Raw genomic sequence first — 19757 nt, 5'->3', positions numbered from 1 at the left:
AGAACGCTGGAGTGGGTTGCCATTTCCTTCTCCAATGCATGAAAGTGAAAAGTGAAAGTGAAGTCGCTCAGTCGTGTCTGACTCTTTGCGACCCCATGGACTGCAGCCTACCTGGCTCCTCCGTCCATGGGAGTTTCCAGGCAAGAGTACTGGAGTGGGATGCCATTGCCTTCTCCAATCACTTTATCCAGAAGTAGCCAAAACTTGCATCTCCAGCATTGCCTCTTTATTTTTTAGGTGCCTAAATTAATGCATGGAACATTGGATAATGTAAACAAGGAATAAACTAAAGAAACAAAGCATCCCATGAATTCCAGTGAATGAATAGATGTACCTTGCTTTACACAGAATATTTGTTTACTGTAATTTGTTCTAATTAGCATAGTATATTAAATTCACTTAGTTGTTCATTCAACAATTAATTTCTTGAGAAACTAATATGTGCCATATTTTAATGCAATATTTAGTTAGGAAAACAGACTTGTGAATAAAGAAAAACCATACAGTAAGATAAATTGACAGAGGGACAAGGGAAAATAAGAAAGTAGCAGTAAGAGTTCCTGCTGCTTAAAGGAACCCTATGGTGAGTTTTTGTAAGGCTAATAATATTCACTATCTACTAGTATATATACAGATAAGTAGAGTACTGGGAGGGTGCAATGGGAAGGAGGAATCAGCATGAATTGTGTTGCATGTAGGACAATGTCCTGAAAAACGTGAGCATGGATCCTGACCTTTGAAGGAAGAGAAACTTGAGTTGTAGCAAAAAAGAAGAAAAATATTCCCCATGAGTAATTGAATTCATCTTTATCAGAGATCTAGTTATCTCTGGATAAAAATTACATTTCTATATATCCATGGTATTTTCAAATGATTTGGAGTCTAACACCCAATATAATGAGTAGAATTATATTCTCTCCACTTCTATTTTCTGAACTATATTATAGTTGATTATTGTCAGTGAAGTTGAGCATATGGTCCTAAAATGGCTCTAAATGATTTTATATTTTTTCTGTTTTATTATTATCCATCTGATACTTCAAATGAGGCAGCATATGGCAGTTAATTTTCTCCTCCAGTCTCTTGTGCACAATATTAAAACAATTCAGAGCAGTGCATATTTCAGCTGTCTTTTATGGATGAATTATACCTCCTGCAGTCTGTACATGGAGATATAGAACAGGCCATGAGACAGATTACAGCATAAATGTTATTTTGCTTGCTAGGAAGGATTTAGAGAATGTATTTAAAATTATGTGAGCTTTAAATACAAATCAAATGCTGAAATGCTTCTTTAATTATGGCATGTACAGTAAATCTAAACAAATGGATGAATAGCCGCTATAGTGTATTTTTATCACAAAGTGACTTTTTGTTGTTTTGAATGACATTCAAGTGTTTTTAAAAAAAGCATTCAGTACCATTATAGATTAAGATGGAAAGGACCATTTAAGGCCATCTAGTAAACACCCCTACCTGATACTGGAAACTCTTCTACATCATCCTCTGATTCAACCTTTCCAAAATCTAGTGACCAGCATTTTTTTTTTTCTGTTGTTGTTTGTTTTGCTCATCATTCTGTAGGTCACCAATTTGGGCCAAGCTTAGCTGTAGAATTCTTTTCCAGTGTATCTGGGTTCATTTATATGACTATACTTGTATGGTGACTTTATCATCTAGCAGTGGTCTAAAATGGCCTTGCTCATATGTCTAGTGGTTACTACTGGCTGTTAACTGCATCGCTCTCCAATTGTTCTCTCATTCCCAAGGTTAGTTCAAGTTCAAATGGTGGGAACCATGTTTCCAGAGAGGACATGTTTCAGTGTGCGCACACTTTCCGAGCCTCTACTTTTGTCACTTTTGTTACTGTCCCATTGCAAAAGCAAATCACATGACTAAGCCTAGCTTCAAGGTGTGGAGACATAGACTATCCTTCATACAAGGAGGAGGAAAATCATTGTGCTTGCACTCCAGATGTGACAAATTTGTAGCTATGAAGTAGTCTATGAATTCTGTTATTCTGGCTATTTATCTTTTGATAGGGGCTTCCCCAGTGGCTCAGTGGTAAAGAATCCACCTGCAATGCAGGAGATGTGGGTTTGATCCCTGGGTCAGAAAGATCCCCTGGAGAAGGAAATGGCAAGCCACTCCAGTATTCCTGCCTGGAAAATCCCATGGACACAAGAGCCTGATGAGCTACGGTCACAAAGAGTTGGACATGGCTGAACACACGTGCATGTGTCTTTTGCTTGATCATCTCCAAAGGAAAGAAGTTAGTACCTTCCAAAATAGTTTCTTTCATTATAGTTCAGTTCTGACTCCCTGTAGCTTCCATTCATTAAGTTTTTATCCAGGCACACAACTATCCAGCTACTCAGCAAGCAAGCATCTAATATGCTAAGCACTAAATAGCATATGAAAATATAGTGAATAGATCAGATATGATCCTTTCTGTCATGAAAGTTAAATTTACTGTGAGAAGAAAAACAATAAACAGGTAAACAGACAGTAGTACTCTGAAAAAAAAGTGCATATGCTTTGAAGTAGTCAAGGGAACCATAAAAACATGTAACAGCAGTATCTAAACTAGTTTGAGGGTGAAGGGGTCAGGAAAAGTTTACTTGAAGGAGTGACATAAAGATTAGGCAGGTGAAGAGCAAGGGAAAAAATGTTTCAGGCAGTATATATGCAAATACAAAGGTTGTGAGGTGGAAAGAACTTTATTTTTCCAAGCCTGTATAGTTGGAGCAAAATGGAAAGTTCCCTGAAAATGGAAGGCACTCTTGGAGAAGCAGACAGCAGACCGATTGTGTAGAGACTTGAGAAGTTGTGTCATTTTATTTCTTGGAGTCATAGAGAGCAATTAAATCTCTCTTTTATATGATAGAAATTTAGGACACTAGTTAAGAGTATAGACTCTGGAATCAGATTTTCTAGATAAGAACCCACTCTTTGTCATTTACTGTGTGACCTTATAAAATTGACATTACAATAGCTACCTCATGAGTCGTTATGTGAATTAAGAATAACTTTTTACATGTGCTTAACACAATCCTTAACACAAAGTAAATGGTAAATAAATGACACTAAATACTGGAAGACAAGTACTGAGTACAAGAATGCCCTGGAGTGGGCTGTAATTTCATTCTCCAGAGGGTCTTCCCAACCCAGGGACTAAACCCGTGCCTCATGTGTCTCCTGGATTGGCAGGCAGATTTGTTACCTCTGTGTCACCTGGGAAGCCCAGATAAACGATAGTCATTAGTATTACTCCTTCTTTGGTCCCTTCACCATATTGGGCTATGATCCTCCAAGTATATTCTTAGCATGTGAGTTTTAACTGGGCTCCCTGTTTTAACTATCCACAAGGAGTTTTGGATAGGAAGATCATCCAAAAATCTGAGTCCTTCATTTATGATATGAAATAAACTCAGTGCCTTGGATTTACTTCTTTCTGGGTATGAAACACATGCTGAGGGTACACTATCTTACAAACCTTGGTAAAAATTATCTTCTTATTTATTTCCTGACATGTATAGATGTGTGTTTATATGTGTGTGCATGCGTGTGTGTCTAATTAGTCATAGTCATCAAGTTAATAGCAATGATTGAAAACTCTTTCTCTGTAATATAGTGGTTATACTTTTCTCTTGACAGCAGGAATTAATTTTTTAAATGACCCAAGTCTATTGTTATATATGTTATTATTCTTAAAATAATTGATCGTAAGGGCTATAAGAAACCTTAAGCTTCATCTCATCTAACTCTTCTTCATCTCACTCCCTTTTTGTGGTGGACACAGATATGTGCTTCCCAGACCGCCCTTAAAGGAAGGACTTGTTGGTCCATCTATGGGAGACCTGTAAGCGAACAGTCTCATCCTGCCACTGGCTTTAGGGTTTGTCTTGGCAACAAAGAGCAGATTTTCCTATAGGCATACACTTTTTAGCCAATGGTACATTACAGTGGGAATACAGTGGGAATTACAGCTTGGAGGCCCAGCCTCCAAGACCAATGTGAGACATCTAGGAAGCCATACCCTCCAGAGTTCTCTGCGGTTGGTCAGCATGGCAGTTTTTCTTGATCTATATGATCCTGCTCCCTATCCCGTCTCTTCATTAGGTGTTGAACCCTAATAAACACCCAGCATGCCCTAGTAAATTCCATCTCAGTATCACTTTCCAGAGAACCCAACTTGTAACATCTTTTAACTCCTATAGCTCATGTCTACTTGTGAATCTGGACTTAGAATCCAGTCTCGTAAATCCAGGTAATTGTCTAGGTATTCTGGCCACCTTCTTTATTAAATCTTCCTTCATAGTCTCCATTTTTCATTTCTTTGTTTTCTGTTGCTTTCTGTATGCTCAGAAAAAATCTGGTCTGCTTCTAGGTTCAAAAGTCTATGAGATTTGATTGGATTTATTCTGATATATAATATATACTGAACTGGACATGGAACAACAGACTGGTTCCAAATAGGAAAAGGAGTACGTCAAGGCTGTATATTGTCACCCTGCTTATTTAACTTATATGCAGAGTACATCATGAGAAACACTGGGCTGGAAGAAGCACAAGCTGGAAGCAAGATTGGTGGGAAAAATATTAATAACCTCAGATATGCAGATGACACCACCCTTATGGCAGAAAGTGAAGAGGAACTAAAAAGGTCTTGAAAGTGAAAGAGGAGAGTGAAAAAGTTGGCTTAAAGCTCAACATTCAGAAAACTAAGATCATGGCATCTGGTCCCATAACTTCATGGGAAATAGAAGGGGAAATAGTGGAAACAGTGTCAGACTTTATTTTTCTGGGCTCCTAAATCACTGCAGATGGTGACTGCAGCCATGAAATTAAAAGACACTTACTCCTTGGAAGGAAAGTTGTGACCAACCTAGATAGCATATTCAAAAGCAGAGACATTACTTTGCCAACAAAGGTCCATCTAGTCAAGGCTATGGTTTTTCCAGTGGACATGTATGGATATGAGAATTGGACTGTGAAGAAAGCTGAGCGCTGAAGAATTGATGCTTTTGAACTGTGGTGTTGGAGAAGACTCTTGAGAGTCCCTTGGACTGCAAGGAGATCCAACCAGTCCATTCTAAAGGAGATCAGTCCTGGGTTCTCTTTGGAAGGAATGATGCTAAAGCTGAAACTCCAGTACTTTGGCCACCTCATGAAAGAGTTGACTCATTGGAAAAGACTCTGATGCTGGGAGGGATTGGGGTAGGAGGAAACGGGGACGACAGAGGATGAGATGGCTGGATGGCATCACCGACTCAATGGACATGAGTTTGAGTGAACTCTGGGAGCTGGTGATGGACAGGGAGGCCTGGCGTGCTGCGATTCATGGGGTCATGAAGAGTAGAACATGACTGAGCGACTGAACTGAACTGAACTGATACTGTATCAGGAATGATTTCTGGGTCTCAAAATGGCACTGGCATACAAATTAACAGCTTTTACATAGCAGCTCAGTTCCAGAAGATAGGATCTGAGAAGTTTGAAGTTGTGATTGATAAAGAGAGAGAGGCAGGGGAATGGACAATAGAAAGATGAGCAGATTATTCAATGGGGGCCACCTCTCAGTGTGTCCTCCACCTCAGTTAGCTCAGCCATTATAAATTCCATCATGTCTCGTGTTCTGTATTGTCACTTGGATCTCCCTCAGTATAATCTTTTCTCAGTGCTACTTATTAAAAATGCTGACTTTCAAAGAGCTCCATAAATTTCTTTAAACATCTCCTGACTCAATAAAAAGGGATGGAATTGAACACAGAGGCTATATTCTATTGTCTGTCTCCCAAGAGTGTTCAGATAAACTATGAAATAAATCTTTCTGCCCCATCCAGGTCATTTCACTAGCTTTAGTATTATTTACAGACTTATCTATAAAATCCCTGTTCCTTACCATGAAGTCATCAGCATGTTCCCTTTCTTTTTGTTGCAAGCTCACAGAGTCTTTCAAACAGAAAATAATGATAATAATGATGCCTCTTACACTGATAATGGGAAAAATATTCCCCTGGTTGCTTGTACACTCTTTCTGAAAATGAGATGTGCTTCAGATATACAAATAAAAGAACTTTTTAATACAGGGTATGGTCTCAGGACATACTAAGAGTGTCAAAGATTCTGAGAAGTATCGTTTACCAAAGGATGGAAAGTTTAGGACTTTAGTCCATAAAAAATGGTTATCTCTGCATAGTGGGATTACAGATAATTTTTATTTGGCTTAGCTGTATTCTGTATATTAAAATTATATCACTTTTGTAATCCATTTTATGCAGAAGAACAAAGTAGCTTTTACATTTTAGAAAACCCTCATGCTATACCTTCGTACACACACACATACACACACACGCACACATACAACTAGCATTATTCATCATCCTTTATACTTACAGAATGTGAAGTGAAGCAAGGTGAAATGGAGTGGCAAGCTTATCCAGGTTCTTGTAGTGAGTAGTGGTAGAATGGGACTACAGTTTTTTTTCTTCTGACACCTAACCTAATTTTCTTTCCACAGACCCACTCTAGTTTTAAAGAGAAATGGAGAAGTTACCTTAAAGAGCATTTCTCTCAAAATCTCAGAATCCCATTATGTCTCTGAACATGCTTAGCATTAGCAGTATTCTAACAGCATCACTTATGCAAATGGAATGAAAGAGAATCAAGGCACTTGCCCCACCCCCCAAAAAAATCACTCAGAACCAAGGCATTTTCCAAAGAAAAAAACATTGGTACCCAGTCTTCACAGATGGCTTTTTACTTTATGAGGAAATAAAAGAGGCCTTTGACTTAAGAACCTCATACATTCCATTCTTGATAAGAGTAATTTTATTATATTCATGAAGTTCTTTCTCTTTCATCTCTGGACATTTCTGTGAAACACCTCCCTACCTCCAACTGCCTTCATGTCCCACAAAACAGCAAATCTGCACAAAAGCAGGCCTCAACAGCTTTTAAAAATTATCCTTCTATTCACTTAAAAAATGTTGCTAAGGCATATAAGGCAGAATGTTTAGTGAATGTTAAATAAGCAAGAATTTAGCTCCATAAAGTGTATGTAACTTCTAGACTGCAAATAAAAATGTCCACAATGCAGCAAGGAAGTGATAAAAGTTATGACTTCTCTTCTTCCTAATTACCCAGCTCATGCTCCCTTAATATGCAGTGAAAATGTCATTTCTCTGAGCTAAAGGGTGGTAAATGGAAAATGAAAATTCACTTTAGAGACAAGATTTTTGATTCTCTATATTTACCTCTCCCATAACATTTGTCACTCTGAATGGCAAAAAAAAAAAAAAAATCAGTTTACATATATTTTCTCTCACTGTACCATGAATAAATGAATGATAGTAGATAAATTCTAGTTTTTCTTTAAATCTGATGCTTAACATAGTTCCTAGCTCATAAGAAGTACTCAACAAATTTTAAGTGCTATTCTTAAACCTGTGACAAGGATTTCTTGGTTACTAACTCCACTTCCATTTTTCCCCAAAGATTGTGCTTTGTGGCAAAGATAAAGTAATTACTTATTGGATTTGTTTCTCTTTCTTCCTTGGAGCAGAGTTAAAATATACTCACGGCCTTCCTTAACTTATATGTGGCCATTGGACTGGATTTCTGGCCAGTGGCATGTGAACAGGAATGATGTAAGTTACATCCAGGCCCGGCACGTTGCTTCCCAGGCAATTCTGTCTTCTCCCTCAATTCCCCCATCTGCTGGCTAGATGTTGGATCCCAAAGTAACTTTGGAACCCATGTGTTGAAGGTGGCAGAGACTGGGTCTCTGAATATGTTAGAAATTTTTATCATGCTGAGCAATTGCGATTTCTGGGTTTAAGCTGCTGCAACTAATATTACTTTAACTAATACATGTGTATAATATTTAATTTCAGCATGTTATTGTAATTGTTCAATGTCTGTGAAATTTTCAATTAGGGTTCATACCATTTTTGGAGTACTATTGAATTTAGACTTTGTTCTGTTAAGTTTAAATTGGATGAAGGATTCTTTGTACTCAAATTAGTTTTATTTTCATATGTATCAAATGCAAATATGTATCACAGTGTTTTGATATCTGGTATATAGTTTTCTGAAAAATTCATAGGAATAAAAATAGCCTTCACTCTTTATGAAGAAGTTTTAACCAGAATTTCCTAGAAGATATTCCTAGATGTCTATGACAGAGCTTAGTGAATAGGTGACCTTTAGCTGTTGTATGGAAAAGATATGTCAATCTGAGCTTCCCTAGAGAAGAAATAAACCATAGTGGAATGGTTGAGGGAAAAAGAGATAATCATAGGACAACATGGCCTTGAAAATTATGAGTGACTTGTGTTTTGAAGCAGAGAACCATCTGTATCAGGCCACATGGACTACCTTAAGGGAGGCAATGTGCAGCAAGCAAACCAAGAGGAAACTCTCACTAGGACATCTAAGACTAGCAAAAGGAAAACTGCTGCTGCTGCTAAGTCATGTCAGTCGTGTCCAACTCTGTGCGACCCCAGAGACGGCAGCCCACCAGGCTCCCCCGTCCCTGGGATTCTCCAGGCAAGAACACTGGAGTGGGTTGCCATTTCCTTCTCCAATGCATGAAAGTGGAAAGTGAAAGGGAAGTCGCTCAGTCATGTCCGACTCCTAGCGACCCCATGGACTGCAGCCCACCAGGCTCCTCCGTCCATGGGATTTTCCAGGCAAGAGTGCTGGAGTGGGAGCAAAAGGAAAACAGATGTTGCTAAAAGGAATTTTAACTCTGCAACTACAGATGACTTAGTGCCTTGAGCCAATACCTAGGGATTTTTAAAACTTACATGTTTTCCTAATAGCATATATAAGAAAGGCCCAATTCAGTCAAGGTAATTAATAATCACTGTGTGTTTAAATAATAAACCTAGGTAACAACTATCTCTTAAGTTTTCTAACTTATTCTGTATAATAACTTAAATGAGGAGTTTAGTTAACCAACAGTTATGCTATTATTTTAATAATTTGTTTTTAAAACAAAACATGTCAAATATAAAAAGGTGTACACTTTATTGTTCTCTCAGTCTTCCACTATTGAAACAACCTCAAATATATGTTTTATATTCTATTACCCACGGTTCCTGGAGAAGGAAATAGTAACCCACTCCATTATTCTTGCCTGGAAAATCCCATGGACAGAGGAGCCTGGTGAGCTACAGTCAATGGGGTCGCAGGAGAGTCAGACATGACTTAGCAAAGAACAACAACCCAAGATGCCACTGATCACTTGGGGGCAAGACTTAGAAATCTCAGACTTAGTACCTAGAAAAAATAGGCTAACTCAATCAGGACTGATTGCAGAAATCTAATTCTGTACAGCTACAAGTCTTTTCATAATTTTGAAAAACTTGCATCTTCAACACTGAGTTCCTCAATCTGGATCTTTAGTCTGAGGCCACAATCCTCCTGAGTTCAAATTTCAAAGTTGATAAAATGTGTCTGCTATATCTTTTCACTTCTTCTTGAAGTAACATATTATCTGGGGTTGCTCCACACATCAGGGCTTATTTGCATTTATCTCACCTATTCCCCATTGCCTAAAGGCCCACAACCTTCAAGAGATGCCCTATTCCAACATAATCCTACTCCACAGGGTAGTTTGAGTTGTATAATGTGTTCTCTCCTAAAGAGAATTTATATTTAATAATACTGTATTACATACTTGAAAGTTGTTTAAAGAGTAGATATTAAATGTTCTCACCAAAAAGAAAAGAAAGAAATGATAGTTATATGATCTGATTGAGGTGTTAGCTTATGCTTTGACTATAATCAATTTGCAGTATATATGTGTATTCAATGTATATGTTGTACATCTTAAACTTACACAATTTTATATGTCAGTTGTATCTCAAGTTAAGCTGAGGAGAGAAAGTATTTACATTTTAACCAAAGGTTCTATAAAGATGGTACCTTTTGAAGTTAAGGAACATTTTTATCCCTTTGGCTGCTTAGTTTTTTTTTCTTATTAATGCTGATTTTCACTAATTTGATAATATGTCTTGATGTAATATTCCTTGTGTTTATTCTACATACAATTCACTGACTTCAAATTCATGGTTGCTATTTTTAATCTAATTTTGAGAACTTTCAGGCAGTGTTGCCCCACATGTTTTTTCTGCCCATCCCCTTTCTAGACATTTACACATACATTAGATTGTGATAGTGTTTCACAGGTCACTGATGATCTGGTTTTTTTTTTTTTAAGTTTTTTTCTTCAATATCCTTTAGTTATGATAGTTTATATTACTTAATCTGAAAGTTCTTTTCTCTTTGCTTCTGTAGTGTTTACTTTTCTATTAAAGCGCACCTATTAAATTTTCTATTTAAATTTTTTTTTTTAATTTTATTTTATTTAACTTTACAATATTGTATTGGTTTTGCCATATATCAAAATGAATCTGAAATTTATTTTAAATTCTATTTAAAATTTAATGCTTTTAAATTTTCAATCTTTTGACAGCTATTTGTATTTAGTTCTTTGTGAAATATTTTTATTTCTGTTTTCATTACATTTATATTTTCCTTTAAATTCTTAATCATATTTGTATTAAGTTTGAAAACCCTTATATAATAATTCCATCACTGTATCATTTTGGAGTCTGTTTCTATTCACTGATATTTCCTAGTTAAGTATAAATTTTACTAAGTCCAGCCCCTTTTACATTCTCTACTGATTAGCCTAGGCTTTCAGTGAGATTTCTCTACTCTGTAAGATGAGGATACACATATTTCATAGCCCTGTGTGAGTTTTTGGAATTGTTCAACTTACAGCTCTCTGGTAGTTGTTCTTTGATTAGTCTTACAGAGTTTTACCCTATGCATGTGCAGCTTAATGTCATGACAAAGATGAAGGAGGACCACATGCGATTGGTGGAGCTATTTTTCCAAGTAACCCCATCCTCTTCAGCACTCTGCCTTGCAAATTCTAGTCACTTCAGTCTCCCCAAACTTCAATTTCTGTTTCCTCAACTTAGCAAGACTACCATCTTCTACTTGAGTTAACTTGCCCTACTCTGCTGTTCAAAATATTCCCCTAGGCAGAAAGCCAGGATATCAGAGACCTGTGTTGCCCATCATCCAATATTTGAAAACAGTTATTCTGTATCTTTTGTGCACTTCCCTAGTTTTGTATGGTGAGAGAGTAAGTCTAGTACCAGTTATTCCTTCAGGGCCAAAATCATAAATCCCAAAGAGTCCTTTTAAAAACTCTCAGACTTCAGAGATGCCTTCCCTCCAGGTTTAGCATAATATCTGGTCTCTTGATAGTCACAGTTTGATTGAAGGTTATTTCAGACAACGAAGTGAACTGAAAGTGTTAATCACTCAGTCCTGTCTGACTCTTTGCGACCCCATGGACTGTAGCCTGCCAGGCTCCTCTGTGCATTGGATTCTCCAGGAAAGAATACTGGAGTGGGTTGTGATGCCCTTCTCCAGGGGATCTTCCTTCCCGACCCAGGGATTGAACTCAGGTCTCTTGCATTGTAGGCAGATTATTTACAACTTGAGCTACCCGGGAAGCCCATTTCAGAAAGTAATAGTTTCTTATTAGCTGAAATATCGATGAGCTTTTAGTGTCTTATAGTATCTTGTTTTTACATACTTCTTCCCCTGTCCAAAGATACCCACACCACATTATGAGGCTATATTGAAGCTTTGGCTTTGGAGAAAAGCTTTTGAGAGTAGAGCTTCAAATTAGAGATAGAGTCAGTTGTCCTCATTCAGTACCTAAACATTTGAGAGTTGTTCTTTTGTCTGAAACATTTGAGAGTTGTTCTTTTGTTTTGAGAGTTACAGATGGAGAAAATAAAACCTTTAATCCTATTTTAAAGAGCAAGCCTTAGACCTTTGTGAACTTAAAATGCAGGTGTTATTTATTCATCTCTCATTTCCATTGTGTATTGTAGTAGTCAGTGATCAGTAAAATAATTTGGACTTCAGAGGCCTTTGCCAAGAAGTGAGCAAACAGGTCAAGATTATATTCGTCTTTTAGTTTGTTCTTCTTTAAACCAGAGACATTATCCACCATTCACCCCACCACGATCTAGTATTGTGCTTTGCAGAAAAAAGCAAATGAAATTAATGACTGTTGTGTTTACATTGTCAAATTCGACATGTCTTAGGGAGACATTACTAGAAGCTTTGTTCATGTACCTTTTCCATTGGGCTACCTGAAATTCTTTGTTAGAATTTGCTGCATGTTTGTGAAGGTATTTTTTTTAATATTTTAAATAATGACTTAGATACAATTACTGGATAGTACCAGCACTTGATCCCCCACCCCCAGCAGGGAAACTGAGAGCCAAGAGATGAGACATTTATTCAAGATCATCCAGGAATCAAGAAATGGGATTAGAATATAAAACTCCATCTCTTCCTGAGTCTTATACCAAACTGCTTTTTTCTCCTGAGATTTTTTATGAAAATAATGCAACTTGTCTTTAGCTCTATCACAGCATCCCCAACACCATCATCCCACTCCTAGTATCATCATTCCATCCAAATTGCATATGAATTACTACATCACATTAAACCTCTGATTTCATTATTTGCATAGTAATCTCTATTGATAAAACTATGATACATGCAAAAATTTTCATTAATAATCTCTAATGTTGTTTAAATTTGAGGACATATATGTGATTGGCCTTGAAATTAGCATTTCTTAGAAAAGGTTCAGTCATTAGTTTTTACTTTGCTTACCACATGTTATTAATGTTTAATGAAAGATTTGCTCAGTTCTTTTTAACCATCAAAATAAAATCTGAAATAATTAATTTGCTAAGAAAATACTATGGAAATGAATATGGAAAATAAATTAGGTAATTAGGAAATATGAGACAGCAAAAATCTCTCTTTACTACTAAATCACTCTTTTGAGAATCAGGGAAATACATAAGATAGTGGTCTGCCTCATACAGTCTTTCTGCCAAATTGCTACAAAACATAGGGTTATATAACATTTCCTTTTGATCTCTCACATAGGGACATGCTTGTTTATTATCTGGTTGTTTGAAGTTGAAAGCCTTTTTGTAGCAGTTTAGAAAAAGGAATTATATCATACTGGGTGCTGTGGCTTACAGAAGATTTAGAAAGCAGTCCTGCAGATGTTCTAACTCCTCCTCTTCCCTATCATTGCTGTTAGTGTTGAGCTGCCGTATTTACAAAGAGCTGAGAGACCATTGCCCTAAAGCCTATTAAATGAAATAGAGAGAGACAGTGGAATAATACAATGTAATCCTAGCCAGCAACTCTTTCCTTTCTTTTTGGAGATCCTAAAAGAAATAATATTTTCTGACACAGATATTATATTCTGCCAGATCCTGAAAGAAATACCAGAAGTCTATATATTTTTGAGTAAATACAAATGTTAGCAGCTTTACAAGCAACAGAGACAAGCTCTTGATGCTTATGTCTTCATTAATTCAAAAATATGTCTTGTGAATACCATTTAATTTGGTCAACAAATTATACTGTTCTTTTTCAGTTTTCGGGCTACCTCTTTCCCTTCCTAATTCCATCCTCAAGCACAAGTACAAACATTGACACAATTTCCTGTTTCCTGTCATTGAAGCTTAAAGAAGGAGTATTTAAATGCTGTATTATGAACAGTAGCCCTCCCACCAACTCTGCAACAACAACAACAACAATTCTAGTTGGAAATTAACATAGTTTTGAACAGCTCACAACCCTGGAAAAGTATGTGTTATACTTTCACAGGAAATTGCTATGCACTCTATGAAACTGTTGTCTTGCTAATAATCTGCATCATATATATTTACTTACTTATTTCAGAAGTTAAGGAAGCATGCATACTGTGACTCTGGAATGTTTTCTCTTTTGCTTAATATGTTTTCTTATTAAATGTATGTGTGCTCAGTTACTCAGTCGTGTCCGATTCTTTGCAGCCCTGTAGACTGTAGCCCACCAGGCTCCTTTGTCCATGGAATTTTCCAGGCAAGAATACTGGAGTGGGTTGCCATTTCCTACTCCAGGGGATCTTCCCAACCCAGGGATTGAACTACATCTCTTGTGGCTCCTGCATTGGCAGGGGGATTCTTTACCACTGAGCCACCTGGGAAGCCCATTAAAGGTATATGCTTATTCAAGGTGGTAAAATAATTCTGAATACTTAAGGATTCACAGTCCAAATACTTCCAGCACCTTGATGGTCCTGATATTGGGCAAGTTTTGTCACATTTTTTTTTAATCTCCATTTCTTTTACTATAAAATGGGAATATGGTAATACCTGTCTCATAGAGTTGTGGTAGCGACCGAAACACATGCAAGGCAGTTACTATGCCTGGCCCATAGTAAACACCACACAGGGACTCAGGTATTAGCCATAAATGGAAAGTACCCCATAGAAAAGACATATCTCACAATTTTCTTTCCATAGCACCTTCATTTCAGAATGTTTTCTAAGTAAAGCAACATCGGGACTTGCTAGAACAGAATAATGGCCTCTACTCCACTCTCAGTTTTTAGCCTTCTTTATTCTTTAGGGCAAAGATCAGCTTTGTTAAATAATTGTTTTCCTATCCTAAATGCTGTGCACATATTTATATTAAATGAACATTTATCTATCTGAATAAAAAGGACAACTTCAATTTGGTTTAATAATTTCCCAGAAAGTGATTCAAGGTTTGACTCAAATTTTATGTACTTTCAGAAATCTAAAGCCAATTTTCCTTTTAAATTAAATAGGAAGTAGTTAGCAGTATCTTGCAGAAATGGTCTAATCATGGTCTTCTATGTACTAGACACATTTTACATGTGTAATAAGATTTGTGTATTCATGACATCTGCTACTGCCTAATCAGCTCCTAAGAATAATAACAAATAATCACAGAAAATGGATTTAGGAAGTCTCTGTTTTAATTAAATCTGTTTACCCCAAGTTTCTTTACATTTTTACATTCCCTGGATATAGGTTCCACTCTCTCTCTTGGCGCAGTTTTTAAACCCTGCCCAAAGCAGACGTTTATCTTTATTTTACATTACCTCTTCTAAGCCTAAGGCCATTGATTCAGAGAGTCTTCTAATTTTTACTCATAACTCAACTTATCTTTATCATGTTACTGAGACTATTGAGTTTTGAGAATTCAGAAGGAAAATGTTTCCCAGGATCACAGCCAGTTAACACAGATGGTTAGAACATACTAATGAGGTCAAGGCTGTGAATTTGATTCTTATGAGGGTAAGTTAGCTTTACACTTTTCCACCAGGATAGCTCTGACATAGATGTGTGCTTTTATCCAAAAAGGAGATTTGTTTAAAGATTGTAGATTCTTAAGCAGAAAGCCATAGTCATTGCTTAAAAGAAAAGAAAGAAAACTCAGATGCGTACCTGGTAAGTTCTGATTTAGTAAAGCCATCCTTGTTTATACAGTGTGAATACCTCAGACATCTCCAACCAATGGTTACAAATGAGGTCACATGAACTGTAATATCTGTATGAATATCGCTGTCTTATTGTTTCCACTTGCATATTTCAGGACCCCTTGAGTCTCTCCTCCAAAGTGTCACCAAGTTATACAGGAGAATCTATGTATACAGTTATACAGTTTCTCACCTGTGCTGATGAGCAATATTTTCATATTCATCCATTTCAGGTCTTTGTCAATATCGGTTCCCCAAGAGAACACTGAAAATGTCACTTTACTGCTGTCACTGCTGCCATGCCATCTTGTGGGACAATGATTTCTTGCTTAGGATAATCTCTTCTTGTGTTCTTCAAAGTAGCAAATCTTGTGAAGAACCAAGATAACACTTACGGTCTTTTCAGATCTCACTGTGTTAATGCCACTCTGGATAAGAGGGGAAAAGTGTTACTCTGCCCCCAATCTATAGCATTTTTTCACTTGGGCACTGAAGCAATATTGCTTATTACATTATCTTTCCCTGTTACTATTGTAAAAATAATTCATTTGGATTCAGTCTTAACCCTTATTTTCCATGGGTCTCAGGTAGCAATCCTTCAGACCAAGTGGGACACCAGACAGCATATGGCCTCTCCATTTCCCTTTATTTCCTCAGTAACCTAGGCGGAAAAAAAAAAAATGTACAAAACCTTCTGTCTTCCTTTAGCCCTTAACTTGCCTGAACTCCAGCAGTGGACATAAATTTCAATCTCTACCACATGTTTAAAGAAAGAAATCTCCTCGGGAGTCTGAATGAAGACTTTTTCTGAGCAAGGGCAATTTAAAGTATACTCCTTGGTAGGATTTCAAAGTAATAAGGAGATACTGATATCCACATGTGGTCCACACATGCATCTGACTTTCCTCAACTTTTGGATGGATACCTGGACTTTATCCTAGAGAAGTCTCTTTTCACTTTAGTTCTTTAATCTTTACACCGTGATCTTCCTAGAAGAGGGAACATATCACACTGTTATCAGTCATCTACAGCTGAGTGAAAATGAAGGAGATTAGCAGGTTTTGACACAAAAAGATCAGGACCAAGTCAAGCCCAGAGAGGGAAGATGGAGTATGAATTCCACAGGGCAGGAAAAAGGTGAAAGACAGTCACACTGTCAGTATGAAGATAAACCTTCCTGGGTTCATAGTACTTTATGAGGATCACACATTTGATGAGGAACACTGCCTGAAAATCAAATCTCTGACATTGCATTCTCCATCCTACTCTATAAAGAGAAACGCCTTCACTTTTACAAATGTTTTTTGATGTCCTGTAAAAAAAAAAAAAGATGCTATTTTGTCCCTCTCTCTTGTATATGGGCATTTTCCCATTCTTTCTTTTGCCTTCTCTTATCATCTTCTGTTGTGATCATAAAACATCCACCACCGCCAAAAGAAAATAGAGCAAAGACCCTACAATAAACTTATCCTCCATGAAATCAAACAAGAGAAGTAGAAATAGAAATGAAAAATAGAGTCTAGAGGCAAACGGCCCAGTTTTCATTAGTGTACACAATCTTGGGGCCCCAAAGTTTTATTTATTTTCAGACTTATGCTAAGTAGGGTGCTTTTTATTTTCACAGCTGATCTCTGACATTATGGAATTTAGTTCATCATAATTTACTTGAGTCCAAGAAGCCATCAACCCCAAACCAGGTGTCTTAAACCTACAAAGAGATATTATTCTCCAGAAGAATGTCAGCAGAAGAATGTTTTACCTCTAAAATGACCCACAGCATGGACCCTTAGAATGGGGTATTACAGTACTCAGATGTGACACCCTTATAGCATATGCTCCCTGAGATATGGTTGCTGACAGTTAATAAAGATGTGGACAAGTAAATAGCAGTGTACACGACTCACCTTCACAAACCATTAAAATTCAGCTCTACCTTTGGAGTCAGGTCTAAAGTGAAGAAGTGCTGGCAGAAATCTTCTTTGATCCATATTTGCTTTGAAAGCCCTAATCTAAAATTTGTAGGTGGGTAAAAACAGGAGTTACCCAAGCAGCCAAACATGCTGAGGGGCATGTAGCCTCTTAATAAGTCACAGCTGGTAGTTATCAAATCCAAATGGACTTCAGATTCCCACTAGCACAGAGTAATCAATATTTATCAACAGGAAAAGTGATATTCATTACTGCCACTTGAAGGTCATGCATCTAAAGCATATATGAGTAATGCTAAGGCTCAAAGCTATTTCCTCTCACAATTTGGTAGAGTGCCTCTGCTTCACTTTGCCACTGCACAATGGCTTAGGCATCTCCCTGAGCTAATGCCTAATCCCCTTTTCTCTCCTGACATTTGCTACAATTTATTTCTTAAAAATAATAGTGTTATGTGGAAATAAGCAGAAGGCGAGCTTTGGGGACAATGCAGAAATTCACATCAGAAGAGGGAAAAGAGTCATGAATACGAAATAGACTACACCTAGCCAGGTATAACATCAACAGAAGATCTCAGGGTTAAAGTAGAAACCAAACTGACAGTGAAGATTAGCATTTCAATGTTCCTGTGATTTACAAGTAGACTTGGGCAATGCAGGTGGCTGGAGGCATTTGGCTGGAACCACTTGGCTTGAACCTCCCTTGCTACTCACTCCCACTGTGTAGAGACTTGCTCTGACTCTCACTGACCTGTCATATGTGCTTTCGTACTATACTACTAAAAAGGAAAAGGCAGGATTTGGGATCCAGGATTACTCTATTAAGGTAACCCCCCTCCCCAATTTTTATGACCTGGGAAGAAAATTTAAAGGAAGCAGAATATTTTTTGAAAAGTCATATAAAATACAAGATGTCTTAGTGAACTTAATTACAGGCCTCATAGCCAGGCTGCCATGTAAGCAGGAGTTTATGTCTTCACTTAAGTAATCAAGTGTTCCAGTCACCCAGAGGATTTAGCTCGGCTTTCAGGATGGTCTTCCTAGGAGGAGGATCAATAGAATAGCAAGGCTCCCACACTCAGGTTGCTAAGTCGCTTCAGTCGTGTCCGACTCTGTGCGACCCCATAGACGGCAGCCCACCAGGCTCCCCCGTCCCTGGGATTCTCCAGGCAAGAACACTGGAGTGGGTTGCCATTTCCTTCTCCAACGCATGAAAGTGAAAAGTGAAAGTGAAGTCGCTCAGTCATGTCCAACTCTTCGCGACCCCATGGACTGCAGCCTACCAGGCTCCTCCGTCCATGGGATTTTCCAGACAAGAGTACTGGAGTGGGGTGCCATCGCCTTCTCCGACACTCAGGTTATGACCCCTTATCCTGAAAGAGCTGAGCTTCTCCTCTTATTGGAATGCCTCAAGTAGAATACATTCATCCAGTGAGTGGATGTTTATTTAGTACCAACTAAGTTCCAAGTACTCTTCTAGGTGTTGGGGATTAAAGAAAAGAAAGAGCTTGCTTTCATGGACATAATGTTCTAATGGTAGATAGGGAACAAGAAAAACAGGAACAAATATACAGATAAATATGTATCTAGTCAGAGGTTTATAATTGTTGAGAATAAAAATGAAACAGGGTGAGATAAAAGGGAATAAGAGTAATGGCTACAATTTTTAATACATTGTCAAGGAAAGCCTCTCTGAGAAGATAGCAGTTGACTTTTTTTTTAACAATGGATTTTTAACAATGCACATTTATTGAACATCTATTATGGCCTGAGATATGAGTTAACCCATTACATATTCACTGAAATCCTATGGGGTAGGAGTATTACTCTTGTTTTACAAATACAGAAATTGAGCCTGGAAGAAGTTAAATAATTTGCCCAAGGAAACACAGCTAGTAACAGAGCTAGGGTTTGAACTGAAGCAATGTGACACCAATCCCATGCTTGGAATCACTGTCATACTTGGCATTTTGGATTCTGTGTAAAGGCTGAGCAATGTGCACACTGGCCCATTAATCCTGTGAGGTAGTAACAAGACTATGCAAAAAGAAGCATAGTAAGCATGATACCTGATAGAGAAAGCAGGGAAAGAAAAGGGGAAATAAAGTGACTAATATTCAAGAGCTTTCTATTTCACTCATAGTATTATTTAATCATTCCAACAAACCCATGAGGTAGTTATAAGCATACCTGTTTTTCAGATGACAAAATAGCAGTACAGAGTGGGTAAGCAAATTGCCCAAGGTCTCACAGCCACAAAGGAACAAGATTCTAAAATTTGGGTTAGTCTGTTACCAAAGTCCATGCTGTTTCTAATACACCATGCTGTCTCCTGAGAGAAAATTAAGTCAAAGAAATAGAGTGAAATACATAATGAATGAGAAAGTGAAAAAGAGACAGCAAAATAATGACTTAATAGGTTTGGA

General features: G+C 37.4%; 1 protein-coding gene across 1 annotated transcript in view; it reads left to right on the top strand.

Annotated features, from left to right (window-relative positions):
* Positions 1–19757, top strand: part of IL1RAPL2 (interleukin 1 receptor accessory protein like 2) — a 560200-nt gene that overhangs the window by 353343 nt on the left and 187100 nt on the right. The window lies entirely within an intron of this gene.

This window comes from Bos mutus, chromosome X (assembly GCF_027580195.1).
Source record: "Bos mutus isolate GX-2022 chromosome X, NWIPB_WYAK_1.1, whole genome shotgun sequence".
In the NCBI taxonomy this organism is placed as follows: domain Eukaryota; kingdom Metazoa; phylum Chordata; class Mammalia; order Artiodactyla; family Bovidae; genus Bos; species Bos mutus.
The sequence above is the reverse complement of the archived record's forward strand: the minus strand, read 5'-3'. Positions and strand labels throughout refer to the sequence as shown.